Genomic DNA, 16,916 nt, shown 5'->3' with positions numbered 1-16,916 from the left:
AAGCGTCAACTATTCGAATGTCAAGTATAGTGTGATAACTTGACACTGTAAAAATGTCAAGAGAAATAATTTTTGACACATTTTCCATATCAAGAAATATAATATACTTGACATTAATGACATGTCAAGTATATTAATTCTTGACACTTATTATTGTGATTATTCTTGACATTTTTTATTTGTCAAGTATATTTTTATCTTGACACAAAATAAGGGTCAAGTAATCTAATTGTTGATACATTTTCAATGTCATCTCTGTTTTTTTTTTTTCCAAATTAAACATTCAAATTTAATTTTCATTTCTCATTTCCTGCATTACATTTGTTCCAATAAGACAATTCCATCAACTAAACAATTGCACATATATTTCAGATCTACATATCAGCCCAATACATCCAACGTAACAATTGAGAATACTAAAATAAACAATTCCGTTCTTCTATTACTCATATCTACACGAACGATTCCAAAATTTACAAGACGAATCGTACAACAGTACGATAATTACAAAAAATTTACATTACTCTATCAATCCATCCCAATATATGATAATTCCACAATTGTAAGACCAATCTATATGTATTATGTATTCCAAAATTCACAAGACTAAAATTCTATCCTCCATCACACATTTCTTTAAAGTATATAACCTATAATGGCTGAACAAAACATTTACACAAAAAAAGTCATTCCTACGTAGCCACATACACAATTTATAGGAAGTCCATCAGATATAGTGACCTAAATATTCAACCCATTCCACGCGTACTTCATCCAATTCAAGTTGCGAGTACGAGCTCCTCGTATCAATCTAGATGTACATACCGCATCTGTTATAATATTCTTCTCTTTAATCACGATTTCTCGCATATATCTCATAACGTAATACCCACATTCAACAGTTCCCACTTGTAATGGACACTACAATACAAAGCCAATAATTAATACACATATCATACAGATGCATTAAATAAACATCATTCTATTAATTTTTTCAATGCTCTTATACTTACCTTTTCTGTTTTCCAGAATGTGGTTTTTCGAGTCCTTTGCAATTTTTTTTGAGACTGGAAAATGATCATTGCTCTATATTCATCAAAGATATAGTATAATATTTAGAATGAAATAAACTTTACACCGCAAAAAAAAAAAAAAACCTCAAGCAAAGTCAGCTTACATATTTGTTATGTATTTGATATCTTCTCGTGAACTTGTTCTCAATGAGTCAAGATAGTACACCACGTCATCATACACATTCATAACAATTAACGACCAATGATCACTAAATAAAATACACAACTAATTAGTATGGAACATGAAGCTACATCATTACATTAAGGTAGAGCAGAGCACAAAAAGCTGTCAAGTACAATGATCCCAACACAATTCTACATTGGAACAAAACAGGAAAAGGTAGAACATGAGTATATGGGTTTTGAACTTGAGTATAACTAATTAAACTTACACGGGATTATAAGGAGCAATAACTAATTGACTGTGTTCAGAAGCCATTAATCTATTACAAAGGTTCCGAGCTCTAACTTCTCGAGTATTTTGGCCTACGAATATAAGAGATGTATCTACAAAATATACTTCAACCCTTTATTTGAATCAACAATGAACGAATGTAGGTACCTACAATAATAAATCAAACAAATTAACTTACTACTAATTAATAAAGTGATAATATATCATAAACAAATAACATTTACTTACGCGATATAAGCCACCATTGATAAAGTCTTCACTTTTTGCATGCTACAAAACTCGATCACATCTTCTCGCAAAACATAACTCTTTCAACCAAAACCAAAGATCTCAGCAGGTAGTTTGAAGGAAATACTAGTCCCATCAACCATTACCTTTTCAATGTACCTGAGAATAGACTTCAAGGATATTGTTAAATTGGATGGTGCACTAGTAACTTCATTCTCTTTCAGTAATCTTTTTCCTAGCTTAATGAAGATAAAACATGAGTAAAATGTTCACTCCTAAATAAGATAAAAGAACATGGGACTTATACAGTTCACCTTCAAGATCGGTGGTACACTAATAGCAATCACTTCCTCATCCTTTCCTGCATTCTCTAAAACTTTATCCTAAAACCATCAAGTTATAATTTTATAATAACTAATAGTAAATTTACCTCATAATACAATTCACCTTCAAGATCGGTTGTACAGTAATAGCTTCCATCTCCTTCACTTTTTCCCTTCCTTAATCTTTTGGATTTTATTCTTGGGGCAACTACCATGCTCAGATCTTGGGTTGTTTTGAATTTGATCTTCCAACTCTTTAATGCGCTTACGAAGTGCTTCATTTTCATCAACAATTTTTTTTGTGTATCCTCTCTTTTCGCTGTATAGAAGTAAACGGTATGTGTAATGAAACCACCCACTCCATGTACACGTCCACCATATTCCGGAGTACCCAAGGCTTGAGTCAAAACATCATTCAGTGAATCATTTTTTTTTTTTTGGAAAGTTGATCTTCGTTCTTTATGATCTCATCCTAAATGGAAATTATATATATTCAATAACAGATATAAAATATTATAATGATTTCATGCAAACGTAACATTGGTAATCTTACTATTCGGTTGGTGACTTGTTGGACATCCCCATTGTCATACTCTCCTTTTTTGTTTATCCGAGCTTTTTTCCACATATTAGCTCGTCCAAAATCACATTCGCTGGACAAAGGTAATTTTTTCTGCATAATAAACATATTGTTAGATATAAGAATATTTGTAAAATAGTTAAACTCAAGAATATTCATACTATTTCCTCAGCAAGATTCGCATAACCTCTTTTGGACATCCGGTGATTATACTTGTTCTTCTGTCTTCGTGCTTGTTGTTGATTTCTCACTTTCTATATAAATTTAATAATTCAAAATAAAAATGACAAGAAAGTTACAAATAATATTGTTCTTAATGAAAAGTTTAATACCTCGAACTTCGGAGATAATCTCGATTTGACAAACTCTTGCCAATGATGTGTTTCAATTATGTGGGAGTACATCGAAGGTGGGTGTAACAAAAGTTGGGGTTCATCCTTAAAAAGGGATAATATACTGTGTCATTAACCAAGACTTGAACTGACGAAATACAACGCCCGCAATTTTGAGAATAGCCTTCTTACTTCTACCATCAATAATGAAAGCACCCTAAACATTTAAAAAACTTGATTATTACTTTTCAAGTATATATTAATATAATACATCAACAAAGGAAAATATACATACCTCGACCATATTAAACAGTTTTTCCTTTAAGTCGGTCGGTACACACTTCCAAGATATATATGTACTCGGGATATGATGATGCACAGTAGATTCAATGAAAGATTTTAACTTATATCCATTGTCTCCAATAGGCACTCCATCATCATTATATTCAACCAACATTTTCTCCCCTACATTCCTAATTTTTGTTACCTCATGCATAATAGTCGGTCCTCGCGTTCGCCTTTTCTTTTTGTCTGGAATTTCATCTTGTTTCGGTTCCATATTTTCATTGACATTATCCAAACCAAGCTGCAAGTCGTCATCACTTGCCATCTCCATAGTGTAAGAATTATCCTGAAAAATAGAAAAGAGTTTAGTTAGGTGTCAGATACAACAAAATTATAAAAATTAATTAGTAAGTGAAAACTCACCCATACATTTACTCTTTAGGAATCCATGTGCCTTCACAATCAACTCTTACATATGTTGAAGTGTTCTCATCCAAATTAATTCTAGATTCAATATCTAACATGGGTTTAGGAATTCCTTGACAATGTAGAGCAGTATCTCCAAGTTCATCATCATTGTATTGATCCTCCTCTTTGTGTTGGATTAAGAACAATAGACCATCGACCATCACTTGGATCCTCAACATAAAATAATTTTCTTGCTTGGGATGCCGGTATGAAAGAATCATTCTTGTGGCCTATTCTATTTAAGTCAACTAACACAAAACCAAGCTCATTAGTTTTTATGCCACCACTATTCTCAACCCAATCACATTCAAAAATTGCAACCTTAAAAGTATTATAATTTAGTTCCCAAATCTCTTGTATTACCCCATAAAAAGACATGTCTCCAATTATAGGGTTTTTATCTTTTGAGCTAGATACTTGCATTGTTTTTGCAATTAAACTAACCCCACTATTTTGTACACTTTTATTTTTGTCATATGACTTTGTGTGATAGTGACATCCATTAATAACATAGCTATTGTATATAGTCACAATTGGATGGGGACCATGGACAATCCACCTTAAGTTATATGATACCTCCACATCTCCCATTTCAAGTTCATTTCCAACCTGGGAACCAAAAGGTTACATAATTAAAATATAAGTGAAAAGGTTATGTTAAATAATATATTTGATGTTTTACCTTTTCTCATAACCAAGATATGAAATTTTGATTACGTTCATCTTGAATCCGTTTATGGTTTTTTGATCTACTTGAGAGCTGTAATTCCAATGTCATCATATATTTTCTTATGAAAAAAAAAAAGAAAAATGTTCAAATATAATTATTTTCAAATTCATTTATTTAATGAAATAAATGGATGATGTTGATATAAAAGATCTCATTCAGGTATATAAGGAACTCCACTTAACAATAGTCTACCAATTTCTGAATTGCCTTTATTGTCTCTTAACTTTTGACATCAAAGTCCAATAGGTTTTACTCCACATAAAAAATCCGAACAAAATTCAACAGCTTCTTCTAATGTATAACTTTCAGCAATACAACCTTCTGAACAATGCCTATTCCTGACAGAGTTTTTAATCACTTTCATGAACCTTTCAAAGGGATACATCCATCGCAAATATATAGGCCCACAAAGTTTGACTTCTCTAACAATGTGTACTGTGAGATGCACCATTATTGTGAAGAATGGGGGAGGAAAATACTTCTCTAATAAACATAATGTAATCACAATGTCTTCCTGCAACTTCTCTAATTGTATAACATCTAGGACTTTGTTACATATAGAATTGAAAAAAATACACAGACGAGTTATCGCATATTGAACATGTTTTGGTAGCATAGATCTGATGGCAATGGGGAGCAATTGTTGTAAGAGCACATGACCATCATGAGATTTTAGACCATTGAGTTTTAAATCTTCCACTTACACAAGATTTCTAACATTGGAGGAGTAACCCTCAGGAACCTTCATTTCTGATATCATCTTCAAAACACAACATTTTTCTTCTCTAGTAAGAGTATAACAAGTAGGGGGAAGGGAGATTTTTTTATCCCCATTAATAGGTGTAAGCTCTGGTCAAATTTTTAAATCAGCTAAATCACGTCTAGCATTCAATCCATCTTTTATTTTTCCTGGAATATCAAGAAGGGTACCTATGATATTCATGCAAACATTTTTCTCGATATGCATCACATCTAAGCAATGTCTAACATGGAGATGTTTCCAATAAGGGAGTTGGAAAAAAGCAGACATCCTATTCCAACAACATTTGGTAATTCCTTTTGTGATATTTCTTTTTTTTTTTTTTCTTTTTTTCCTCTTTGAAAATCAAGATATTTAGTTTTTTCAAATACAACCTCCCCGAACAAAGGTTCTGAAATACTTCCAAGTTCTCTTTAACCATCAAATGATTTCTTTTGATGTCGAAAAGGATGATTTTGTGCTAGAAAATTTCGATGGCCAAGGTATGCCATTTTTTCCCCATGTTTTAGTCTTAATGAAGTTGTATTATCTCCACAAATCGGACATGCCTTATAACCTTTGACACTACATCCACTAAGGTTTCCATATGCTGGAAAATCATTGATCGTCCATAATAGAACTGTTCTTAAGTTGAATAGTTCCTTTTTATAAGCATCATAACATTGCACACCACTTTCCCATAGAAGTTTTAAGTCATCAATCAATGGCTCTGAGTATATCCCAATGTCATCCCCTGGTTGTTTTGGACCTGAAATCAATATTGATAACATCATAAACTTTATTTTCATACACAATCATGGAGGAAGATTATAAATGACCATAAAAACTGGCCAACAACTATACTTAGAGCTCATATCACTATGTGGATTTATTCCATTTGCTGATAATGCTAAACAAAAATTCCTAGGTTCAGAACTAAAGTTCGGCCACATGGTGTCAACTAACTTCCAAGCTGAGGAGTCTGCAGGGTGATGTAATTTATCATCCATTTGTCTCTCACTAGCATGCCAAGTTAGATTTTTGGCACATTCAACATTTCTAAACATCCGTTGAAAATGTGGTATAGGAGGAAAATACCACATTATTTTTGTAGGGATTTTCTTCTTCTTATTTGTGTCTTTACCATATTTCCACCTTGACTCACCGCATTCAGAACACACAATTGCATTGGCATATTCCTTTCGATACAAGCAACAATCAATAGGGCATGCATGGATCTTTTCATATTCCATTCCTAGTACACCTAATGTTTTCTTTACTTCATATATTGATGTAGGGAGGTCATTAGTAGAAGGTAAGATATCCTTTAATGTTTTTAGTAGTTCTGAGAAACTAATATCACTCCATCCATGTCTAACTTTTAAGTTATACAACTTTACTAATGTAGACAACTTGGTGAACTTTTTGCATCTTTCATACAATGGCTTCTCAGCATCAATAAGCAACTTTTCGAATCCATTGGGATCTTTTGAATATTGCTCATGAGCCAATTTCAACCATTTCTTTTATTTTTCCAACATCATTCTCTTCATACCTACACTCAAAGGATTTTCCATGCAAGGATGAACTAGGAAGTTCCTCACCATGCCAAAACCAAATCTTATTACTTTCATCAATCCCATTAAAATATAAATGATCTCTAATATCATTGCCATTATGACTTTTAAAATTTCCACATTTCAAACAAGGACAATATATTGTAGTATTATTTGTATTGGAAAATCCAAATTTGATGAAGTTTTCTACACCCAACTCAAACTCTTTAGATAATCTACTCTTTGTCATCCATGATTTATCCATACTTATAATAAGTTAATCTTGGAACTACAAAAAAATATTACAATAATTCAAATTAGATAACTCATACAACTCATAAAATTTGTATGGAATTGATATTTATAGAGAACTTAAGAATCTTTATTCGCAGAAGATGATTGAAGACATAAAAACAAAGTAGATCAGCAAAATTAACATCTAAAACATAAACAATCCCCCAAAATTTTGTCCAAATAATCAAACATTATATTCCAACAGAATCAGAAAAACCCATAAAACCAAGCAGATCAGCAAAATATCACAAACTAATCACAAACTGCATCCTCAAACTAAAAAAAACTGCATCCGTAAGTGCATCCTCAAACTAAAAAAAAGAAACATCATCCATAAGTGCATCCCCAAACTATATCATCTAATCTAATCACAAAGTGCATCCTCAAACTAAAAAATAAACGAAAAAAAAGAAACATACACATAACAAATATATACACATTTCAATTAAAAAAAATATATATATACACATAACAAAAATGTTTGCATGAAATTCTTACTCACAGCGAACGATCCCAACGGCACCACGGACCGACGACCCATCGGACGACACCACTGGCAGCGGATGACCACGGACGGAGGTGAGGTGACTAGAGAACGGATGACTATGGACCAGCAACAGCGGACGACCCACCAGACGACACCACTGGCAACAGATGACCCACCGGACGACACCACCGATAGCAGATGACCACGAACGGCAACACTGATGGACTAGAGAAATGAGGGCAGAGGCGACTAGAAGAAATGCGGACGGCCAAGGGTCTGGGAAAGGTGAGAAATTGAGAAAATGAAGTTATAAATCTAGGGTTTTCATTAAAGTAAGAAAAAAAATACTATTAGGTAATTTTTTTTTCTTTTTTTTTTAATATTTTACTTGATACTAACAAAATGTCAAGTAAAGATTCGCGTAAAAATATTAATAGACAAAAAAAGACTAGACGATCGTTTAACAAGTCGAAACGATCGTTTATAAAATACTATACGACCGCGCTTAAATTATCTACACGATCGCTGAGCTCTGCTACACGATCGTTGAGTGAAAAAATGCTATACGATCACCTACCCAATGCTAGATGATCACCTACCAAATGCTACACGATCGCTGAGCTCCGCTACATGATCGTTTAGCTCTACTATGCGATTGATGAGCTCAGTTAAAGGATCGCTTAGCTCTGCTACACGAACCCTGAGTAACAAAATGCTATACGATCGCCTACCCAATGCTATACGATCGCATACCAAATGTTACACGATTGCTGAGCTCAGCTACATGATTGCTTAGCTCTGCTACATGATCGTTGAGTATAAAAAAACTATACGATTGCCTACCCAATGTTGTACGATTGCCTACCAAATGCTACACAATCGCTGAACTCGGTTACATAATCGCTTAACTCTGCTACATGATCGTTGAGTAACAAAATGCTATACGATCGCCTACCAAATGCTATGCGATCGCTCAGCTCTACTACACGATCGCTAAGTAACACTAGACGATCGCCCACGAGGACCTCGCGATCGCTTACTCGAAACTACCAAATGCTATATGATTCGCCTACTAAATTGGAGGCCTATCAAATATCCGAAATATTTCGTCAATCTTCACTTTTTTAACCCTTTTACTTGACACGAAAAATTTTTCAAGTAAGAGCTTCTTATACTTGACACGTGAAATGTGTCAAGTAAGACCTTATATTACTTGACACGAAAATCATGTCAAGTAAAGCTTCGCGTGAAAATATCCAAAATATTCCATCAATCTCTGATTTTTTGAACCTTTTACTTGACACGAAAAAAATGTCAAGTGATACTTGACATTTTTTTCGTGTCAAGTAAAAGGTTCGCGTGAAAATATCTGCAATATTCCTTCAATCTCCACTTTTTTAAGCCTTTTACTCGACATCTTTTTGTCCAAAATCATATTACTTGACGTTTTTTCCACATAAACGTCAAGTAATTAAAAACTACAAGTATCAAGTAATGTAGATTTTGTAGTAGTGACGGTGGCAGGGATGACCAAATCAGCCCCTTGTGGCTCATTGTCAGCTGCTGAGTGAGCATGAGATTTATCCTTATCATCCCCCCTCAAGCGAGAGGGTAAGGTCATTAGCCCCGAGCTTGCTCCGTAGATATTAAGCGAGTGAGTTAATTTGTGTTAAGGAAATAATTAAGTTTAGCTAAAGCATGCTCGACGACATCTTCACCTATGAGAGCAGAAGTGAAGATGTTATTCTACCTATCGAGAGAAGGTTGGAAGAATGCGTTAACTAAAGCAAGAAGTATTTCCAAAGATGAAAAAAATCTTGCGTTCATCACATTCATCCTTGTTTCACCATAGAGATATGGGAACACGGCCGATCACCGAGAGGTGTACGCCAAGGGAAAGCAGAACCTTGGTTGCATCTTTAACGCAATTAACAAACTTACGATGTTTTTACTATTTACTCTTTTTCTTTCTGCTTCATTCATAAAGACTTGCCATTGCATACACCGATTCTTTGTACAACTTCACAGTCAGTTCTCGACCTCAGTATCATGTATCATGTATCTTGTATCTTGTATCATATTAGTTTAGGATTTTATTTTATCAATGCAATTTTATTTCACTGCAATTTATATTCCTGTATAAATAAACATTCTTTATTCATTGATAAAAACCGGTTGCATGTATCATAATAGTATCGCATTAACAAAAACAATCCTTGTGTTCGACCTTAGATTATTATGAGAAAGTTGCATTGAAATTATACTTAGTTTCAAAGCAAGGAAACTTGTGACATGCACTACTCCATCGCATACTACGAGCATATCATTAACAACGCATATATTTATACGTAGTATTGCATAAAAAAAATTCTCTTTATCACAAAATACTTGAGCGTATATTTAGAGCATCATTCATCTCATTCACAAGCCATGTTTAAGAGTAGAATTAGATAAAGGCATTAAATTTTATGTCATCAATTTCCAAGACGCTGATGGAGAAGCAATTTGGATATAGATGTGCTGGTAGTGAAAGCAATCAGCGAAGGTGAAGAGAAGGGTTGAGTTGTCGAGCTAGCACTGGGTTTCTCCGGGTTGTTCAGTGCATTATTTATCAACGGGCTGACACTCTCCACTTGATAGAGGCCATCCTTAAGCTTGCCTCTCAAAAGTTCCGCCCCCGACTCCTTGTCCATAACTATACAAAAATCAGCATGAAATTCAATAAAGATGTTATTGTCTTTGGCTAGTTTAGAGGCACTAACCAAATTTTTAGCTATGGCAGGGACGTAAAGAATATGAAGTAGGGAAAGAAAACCATGTTTATTATGTAATGCTGAGGACCCATACTGAGATATTTTCAATGGGGTGCCATTTCCTACAATTACTTTATTTGTACTTGTGTAATTGGTAGTAGACACTAAAAAGGTGGGATTGCTGGTGACATGAGTCGACGCCCTACTATCAACATACCAGTTGGGGTCAACAGTTTCAGGGGAAGCAATGCTGGAGTGGGTGAGTAAAGCAGAGGTCGTCTGATAGGAGCCGATCGACGACAATCCACGCATCATAGGTCGGGTTTGGTTGTAAATCTATTTCAGACGTGATTGCAGTGGTTGGATCGGAGCTTGAACTCTCGCCGGAGTGCTCATGGGTTTTTTTGGTGATGTACCGATTGGGACAGGAGTTTTCCCCTATTAAATACCCTTTAATCTTTAGCTTCTAAGAATGGGCCAAGCAAGATTCTGCCATAGAAGAAAATTTGATTTGTCCATCTTGATGGATGTCACCTAATTCAATAATTGGTTCAATGGAGGACCGGCAACATTCCCATGGTTGGTAGCAGTACCAGAAAGACCGGTGGAAGACAAAGATGACACAGTGTTTGGCTCTGACACCAAGTTAGATTTTTAAGATAAAAAGGGAAGAAAGAAAGGCAAGGGAAGAAGATGACAGCCTCTGTTGAATTAGTCTTTATACTCTTTTCTATATATTTTCCACACAGTACATATACACCCACAACACTCCTTATATACACTTATTTGGTGAATAAGGACAAAGAATAAAGAATCTTGGCAGAGAAATAAATCAGTGGAAGACCGTTACAACCAATTGGAAATTTGGTATTTTGGTAGAAGAGTCCACGGTGGCAGGGATGACCAAATCAGTCCTCGTCAGCTGCTGAGTGAGCGTGAGATTTATCCTTATCAATATGTACTATAATTCATCGAACAAGTAGACAATAATAAGAAACCAACTGACTTAAAGTAGACAATAATTGGCTTATTCTCAAATTAAGCAATAAATCAAATATAACCACATAGCTTAATTGGCTTATTCTCAATTGTGGTCATCCTGGCTCAAAGAAGAATTAATTGATAAAAGGTATATTTCTTGTAGTAAAGAATCAATAGCTAATGTAACAACAATGCCATTTTTATATACTAAATGTTATAGATCATATTAATGTTAAACAAGTTTTCATAAACATCAAATCTCTACTCACTATCTTCAGCAAAGGAAGTTTTTATAATCAAACCACGTCAATCAAAAAAAGAATATTAGCTGATTTTTTTAGCAAGCAGAAAATAGTTGGGTTTATTGGATCATCATCTTCAGCAAAGGTTTTAGGGCTTCAATTTTTTTGTTGCAAAATCCACCAAAATGTCAAAAATGGTTTAAGAGTACCCAATGCTTGAAAAATACAAGAAAAAATGACAATAGCTTTGAGAGCGAAAAAGGGGGAAAATCAAAGTAATTGAAGGGTAACAATTTTTATTTTATTTTATTTTATTTTTTTTAAATCAGGTCTTTTAAAACCTACCTCAAAGAAGAACGTCTGCCACCCAAAACAGCTCTGCTTAGTAAAGGATCTCCATCGCTCAGAACCACTCAATTGGTACCAGACTTGTCGTTGGGAATCCACCACCACCAGTTTAGATCTGTCGTCGGTCCTTGTTAGAGAATACCACCAAGTCAGCAGTCTAGTAAGCAGTCCACATATACAAAGAGGACCTATTAGTCTGCGACAATATTTGCCCAATCACTCCTCTTCTAGAAGCCCAATTGGTTAGAAGGAATATTCTGGCCAGCCAATAATGTGTGCACACCTGTATTATAATTATTCTATTCTCTCAAAATTCTTTCTCCCTAATCCAGGGACAACACCTATATATTGTACCATTTCCTTAACAAATATATGAACAAAATACAACAGAAATTCCATAATGACATCTTCTTTCTTTATTCAATTTGTCTTTCTTGGTATCAGAGCATATAATGGCCAACACCTTCTCCACTGGACCTTCCTCTTCCACCACTTTCAACAATCTGTTGCATTGCTAACGCATATAAGAAATTCGATGCTCATGAGATGCAATACTACTATTGATTATGCGATATTAGTTATGTAGCATGCCCTGCGATGTCACAAGTTTACTTACAATGAAACCAAGTGTAATTTCATCGCAAGTTTCTCGGTATGATCCGAAGTCGAACAAGGGGAAAAATGGTACCGATTACCGTGGTATATTCATGGTGTTATGCGACCGGGTTTTACAATATTTTGTTAAAAGTGATGTACAAAAAGTAATTACAGAAAATAAAAGAAATGTAAATATGCGATAAAAATACAGTAAACCTAAGCTAGACGTATGCAATACAAGTTCTATGTACAAAATAATAGGAGTAAGGCTAGCTGTGAAGGCTGTGCAGGGAATGGGTTGCGACGGTAAGTTTTATGAGCAGATTAGAAAAGAAGGATAAGTATACAAAATAACGCAAGTTCTTAAGGAAAATAGAGATACAAATATTGTTCCGCTCTTCTCTTGACGTACACCTTTTGGTGATCGGCCGCGTCTCCCGCATGTCTTTAGTGAGAACAGAGTCCAACATAATGAACGCAAGGTTGCTTCCATGTCTGGAAGTACTACTCACTTTAGTTAACGCACTCTCCCGACCTTTTCTCGATAGATGAGAATGACATCTTCACTTCTGCTCTCATAGGTGAAGATGCCTTCCAGCATACCTTAGCTAAACGTATTTCATAACTTTATTTTACATTAAGTTCTTGGATATTTATATTACTTATCGAAGGAATAAGAAAACATCATGGAGAAAGCGAATAATGGATGAACGGTAAAAGACAGAATATGGTGGATGACTATAATCGAAACAAATAACATTTCTATTAAATGTCTGATACATGATTAATGAAGATAGAGATGAAGAAGACATGAAATACACAGAATGGGTAGAATAGATACGATCGAGTGCCAATGTCTTGGTCACAGATCGATGGAAATCTGCTTGCCGATTATGGTTGGAATGAAGAAGGGGAGAGCTTCCCTCTTAGGCTTGCTCTTCCGGTAGCAGGTGCCTCTGCACAGAGCTTCGCTCAGGTATTTGGCGGGTTGAATCGGAGATTCACCTCTCGGCCTTATCTCTTATTCTTCTCGGATCTTTCTTTTCAGCACTCAGCTTAGCCCGTTTTCTCTCTATAGTTTTGTAGCACTTCGCCCAGTATCGAATAGCATATTTTTCTCTGAATCCTCTGGGGTATTTATAGGCAAAATTCCTTTGACTCTGGCCAAGTGGTCCCCACTTTTTGTTATGGAAATTTCGAAGATGGAGGGATATTATTTCTTCTGTTATGAAATCAGACCGTCAAATCTGTACAACAGTTAGTTGTACACGCGTCTCAACTTCCCACTCTTGCGTTGCTCATTTGCATTCTTTGATATCGATTCACATGCGGTGTTTGTTTTTATTACCGTATGCGGTTGACGTGTAGACTAGGATCGACTATCGCATTACACCATTTCTTCAGTAATTGTCTATGCGAGGTTGCTCGATGGGAGCAATTGTGATAGAGATGCGTTGATGAAGTTTTCATGAGCCTTCGATGCAAGTGGTGACTTAGGTCTTCCTGCAAAACAGAGTAAAGTTTTGGCATATTCTCCATCTTTTGGCATTAGTGGGCTTTATTGCAAACATTTGAAATTATTGTCAAACTAAGTTAATTTTCATACAATTGGTGCATAATCACTCACTTTTGGCTGCAATATCTAGATAAGGTGGCATAAATAACTTATATTTCTACAAGTTTTGACATATCAGTTCTCAACCTCATTAAAGGATCTCCACCGCTCAGAATCACTCAATTGGTACCAGATCGGTCGCTGGGAATCCACCACCACCAGTTTAGATCTGTCGTCGGTCCCTGTTAGAGAAAACGACCAAGTCAGCAGTCCAGTAAGCAGTCCACATATACAAAGAGGACCTACAAGTCAGTGACAATATTTGCCCAATCACTCCTCTTCTAAAAGCCCAATTGGTTAGAAGGAATATTCTGGCCAGCCAATAATGTGTGCACACCTGTATTATAATTATTCTATTCTCTCAAAATTATTTCTCCCTAATCCAGGGACAACACCTATATATTGTACCATTTCCTTAACAAAATATATGAACAAAATACAATAGAAATTCCATAATGACATCTTCTTTCTTTATTCAATTTGTCTTTCTTGGTATCAGAGCATATAATGGCCAACACCTTCTCCGCTGGACCTTCCTCCTCCACCACCTTTAACAATCCTCCTTTGAACCAGCTGCTGAATCAAATCACAACCATCAAGCTTGACCGGAGCAACTACCTGCTATGGAAAACCTTAGCCCTACCAATCCTAAAGAGCTACAAGCTAGAAGGCCAATTCATAGGTGAAAACCCCTGTCCCTCAAAATTCATCACCACAACAGTTGAAGAATCAGGTACAATTCAAGGTGGAGACATCACCGAAAGTGCTGATGAAGCATCGTCAAGCTCTACTCGATCAAGGATGATCAATCCACTATTCGAACAATGAGTCACGACAAATCTACTGCTCCTCGGATGGCTATACAACTCGATGACCCTTGAAGTAGCCTTGCAGCTGATTGGTTTTTACAATGCCAAGGATTTATAGGAAGCCATACAGGATCTCTTTGAGGTTCAACCAAGGGTAGAGGAGGACTTCCTTCGTCACATTTTCCAGATAATGAAGAAAGGTATTTAAAAAATGGAGGATTACTTACGAATAATGAAAACTAACGCTGATAATTTGGGTTAGGTCAGCAATCCTGTACCTAGATGTTCACTGATTTCTTAGGTCCTTCTCAGCTTGGAAGAAGTCTACAACCCAATTATTGTGGTAATACAAGGTAAACCTTACATTTCATGGCATGTAATCTGAGCTCCTCATATTTGAGAAACACCTGGAACATAAAAACTCACAAAGGAAACTAGGAAATATTGTACCTACTGTGAACGTGGCCTAGAGTCGCAGTCCTAATGACACAAAACAAATAAACAACCATCACAGCAAAACTTTTGAGCTCAGTTCAATCAACAATGAGGAGGAGGAAATGGCAATGTTAACTCCAGTTGAGGACAAGTCCGTGGACGTGGAAACAAACTTATATGTCAAGTCTGTGGAAAATATGGACATTTAGCACTTATATGCTACAACAGGTTCAACAAAGAATTTGCTGAAAATTTTGGGCAAAATAGAGGAGGACAAATCCCGAACAATGGAGGTAATACTGAATGGAATCCCACTACCTTTGTTGCAACTCAAAACCCGAACCTTTTTGCTGGACCTGAAACCGTTGTGGATCCAAATTGGTACATGGATAGTGGAGTTACAAATCACAACCACCGATTATGAAAATCTGTCTAATCCAGGTGAATACTCAGGTAATGAAAATGTTATTGTTGGAAATGCGAAAAAATTACAAATTGCATACATTGGTAATACCTCTCTGTCTGATGGAAACAACACCTTACTGCTTGAAAATGTATTGTGTACCTGATATTACAAAAAATTTGGTAAGTGTGTCAAAATTAGCTCAAGATAATAACATTTACTTTGAGTTTCATGATGCTCATTGCTTTGTTAAGGACAAGGGTACAGGTCGAACTCTTCTGAAAGGAAATCTTAAGGATGGGCTGTATCACTTGGACCGTGTAGTTGTCAAGACGAATGAAGAGTTGAAGCATAATTGCCCTGAACACCAATAGCTTATGGATATAAATAACAACACCTCTGCATTGGTATTATCTGGAAAAATAGAAAATGTCAATGTAGCAGTATCAAAAGCTCTCTGGCATAGACGTTGAGGACATCCTTCACTCAAAATTTTGAACTTTGTTATTAGAAAATGTAATCTTCCTATCAAAAGCAATGAAGAATTTCTGTTTTGTGACTCATGTCCAATGGGCAAAGCTCATAATTGACCTTTTCCTACATCTGAAAGCCACCCAACAGAGCCCTTCGAATTGATCCACTCTGATTTATGGGGACCAACCCCGGTTGTATCTTTATAATGTCACAACCCACCCCAGACCACCTTCTTAACCTAGAGAAAGGCGTGACTGTAGCAGTTACCAGTCCTTGGGTTGATACTTACTGCCTAATAACTCTTGCAGAATAACTCTGATACCAATTATAATTCATATGCAACAAGACGTTTTTAGGCCCACAATTTATTAACTTAGAAACATAATATGTTTAGAGTCATTACAACACTAGATTTACAAGTCCAAAACCCACAAATCCTATCCATATATAAACAACAGTAACATGTGTACAATACTAACAGTAACCACCTAGCCAACGGGTTACAAGTCTTTTGATTCTTTAGTGGCAGAGCAGACGCAGAGCTATCTTCAGAGGATTTGACCGCTACCTGTGGGGGGGGGGGGGAGGTGGAACAAAACATTTGAAAACGGGGTGTGCTTATGCCCAGTAAGTGACCTAGAAAACATAATTGATTCTCATGCAAATTTTAGTAAAGAGTTTAACTGAAACATAAGCTTCTACAGTACATGTACTGCAGCATAAACATTTTCCAAGCATAAAACATATAA

The 16,916-nt window shown here is 35.7% G+C and overlaps 1 long non-coding RNA gene and 3 pseudogenes across 1 annotated transcript; all 4 read right to left on the bottom strand.

The window, feature by feature from the left end:
* Window positions 1–727: 727 nt before the first annotated feature.
* LOC150035540 (uncharacterized) lies at window positions 728–3,567 on the bottom strand (annotated as a pseudogene).
* A 242-nt stretch (window positions 3,568–3,809) lies between these two features.
* LOC150035539 (uncharacterized) lies at window positions 3,810–4,482 on the bottom strand (annotated as a pseudogene).
* A 184-nt stretch (window positions 4,483–4,666) lies between these two features.
* On the bottom strand, window positions 4,667–6,994 carry LOC150035538 (uncharacterized; annotated as a pseudogene).
* Window positions 6,995–9,836: 2,842 nt separating this feature from the next.
* On the bottom strand, window positions 9,837–11,012 carry LOC150035537 (uncharacterized). The gene is made up of 2 exons (XR_016530207.1): window positions 10,481–11,012; window positions 9,837–10,205 (listed from the first exon to the last, which is right to left on the bottom strand). It is a non-coding gene; the product is annotated as an uncharacterized LOC150035537 (long non-coding RNA).
* Window positions 11,013–16,916: the final 5,904 nt, after the last annotated feature.

This window comes from Benincasa hispida, chromosome 6, assembly GCF_027475165.1.
Source record: "Benincasa hispida cultivar pf3 chromosome 6, pf3_genome.v1.1, whole genome shotgun sequence".
In the NCBI taxonomy this organism is placed as follows: domain Eukaryota; kingdom Viridiplantae; phylum Streptophyta; class Magnoliopsida; order Cucurbitales; family Cucurbitaceae; genus Benincasa; species Benincasa hispida.
This window is presented reverse-complemented; position numbering and strand designations above follow the sequence as displayed.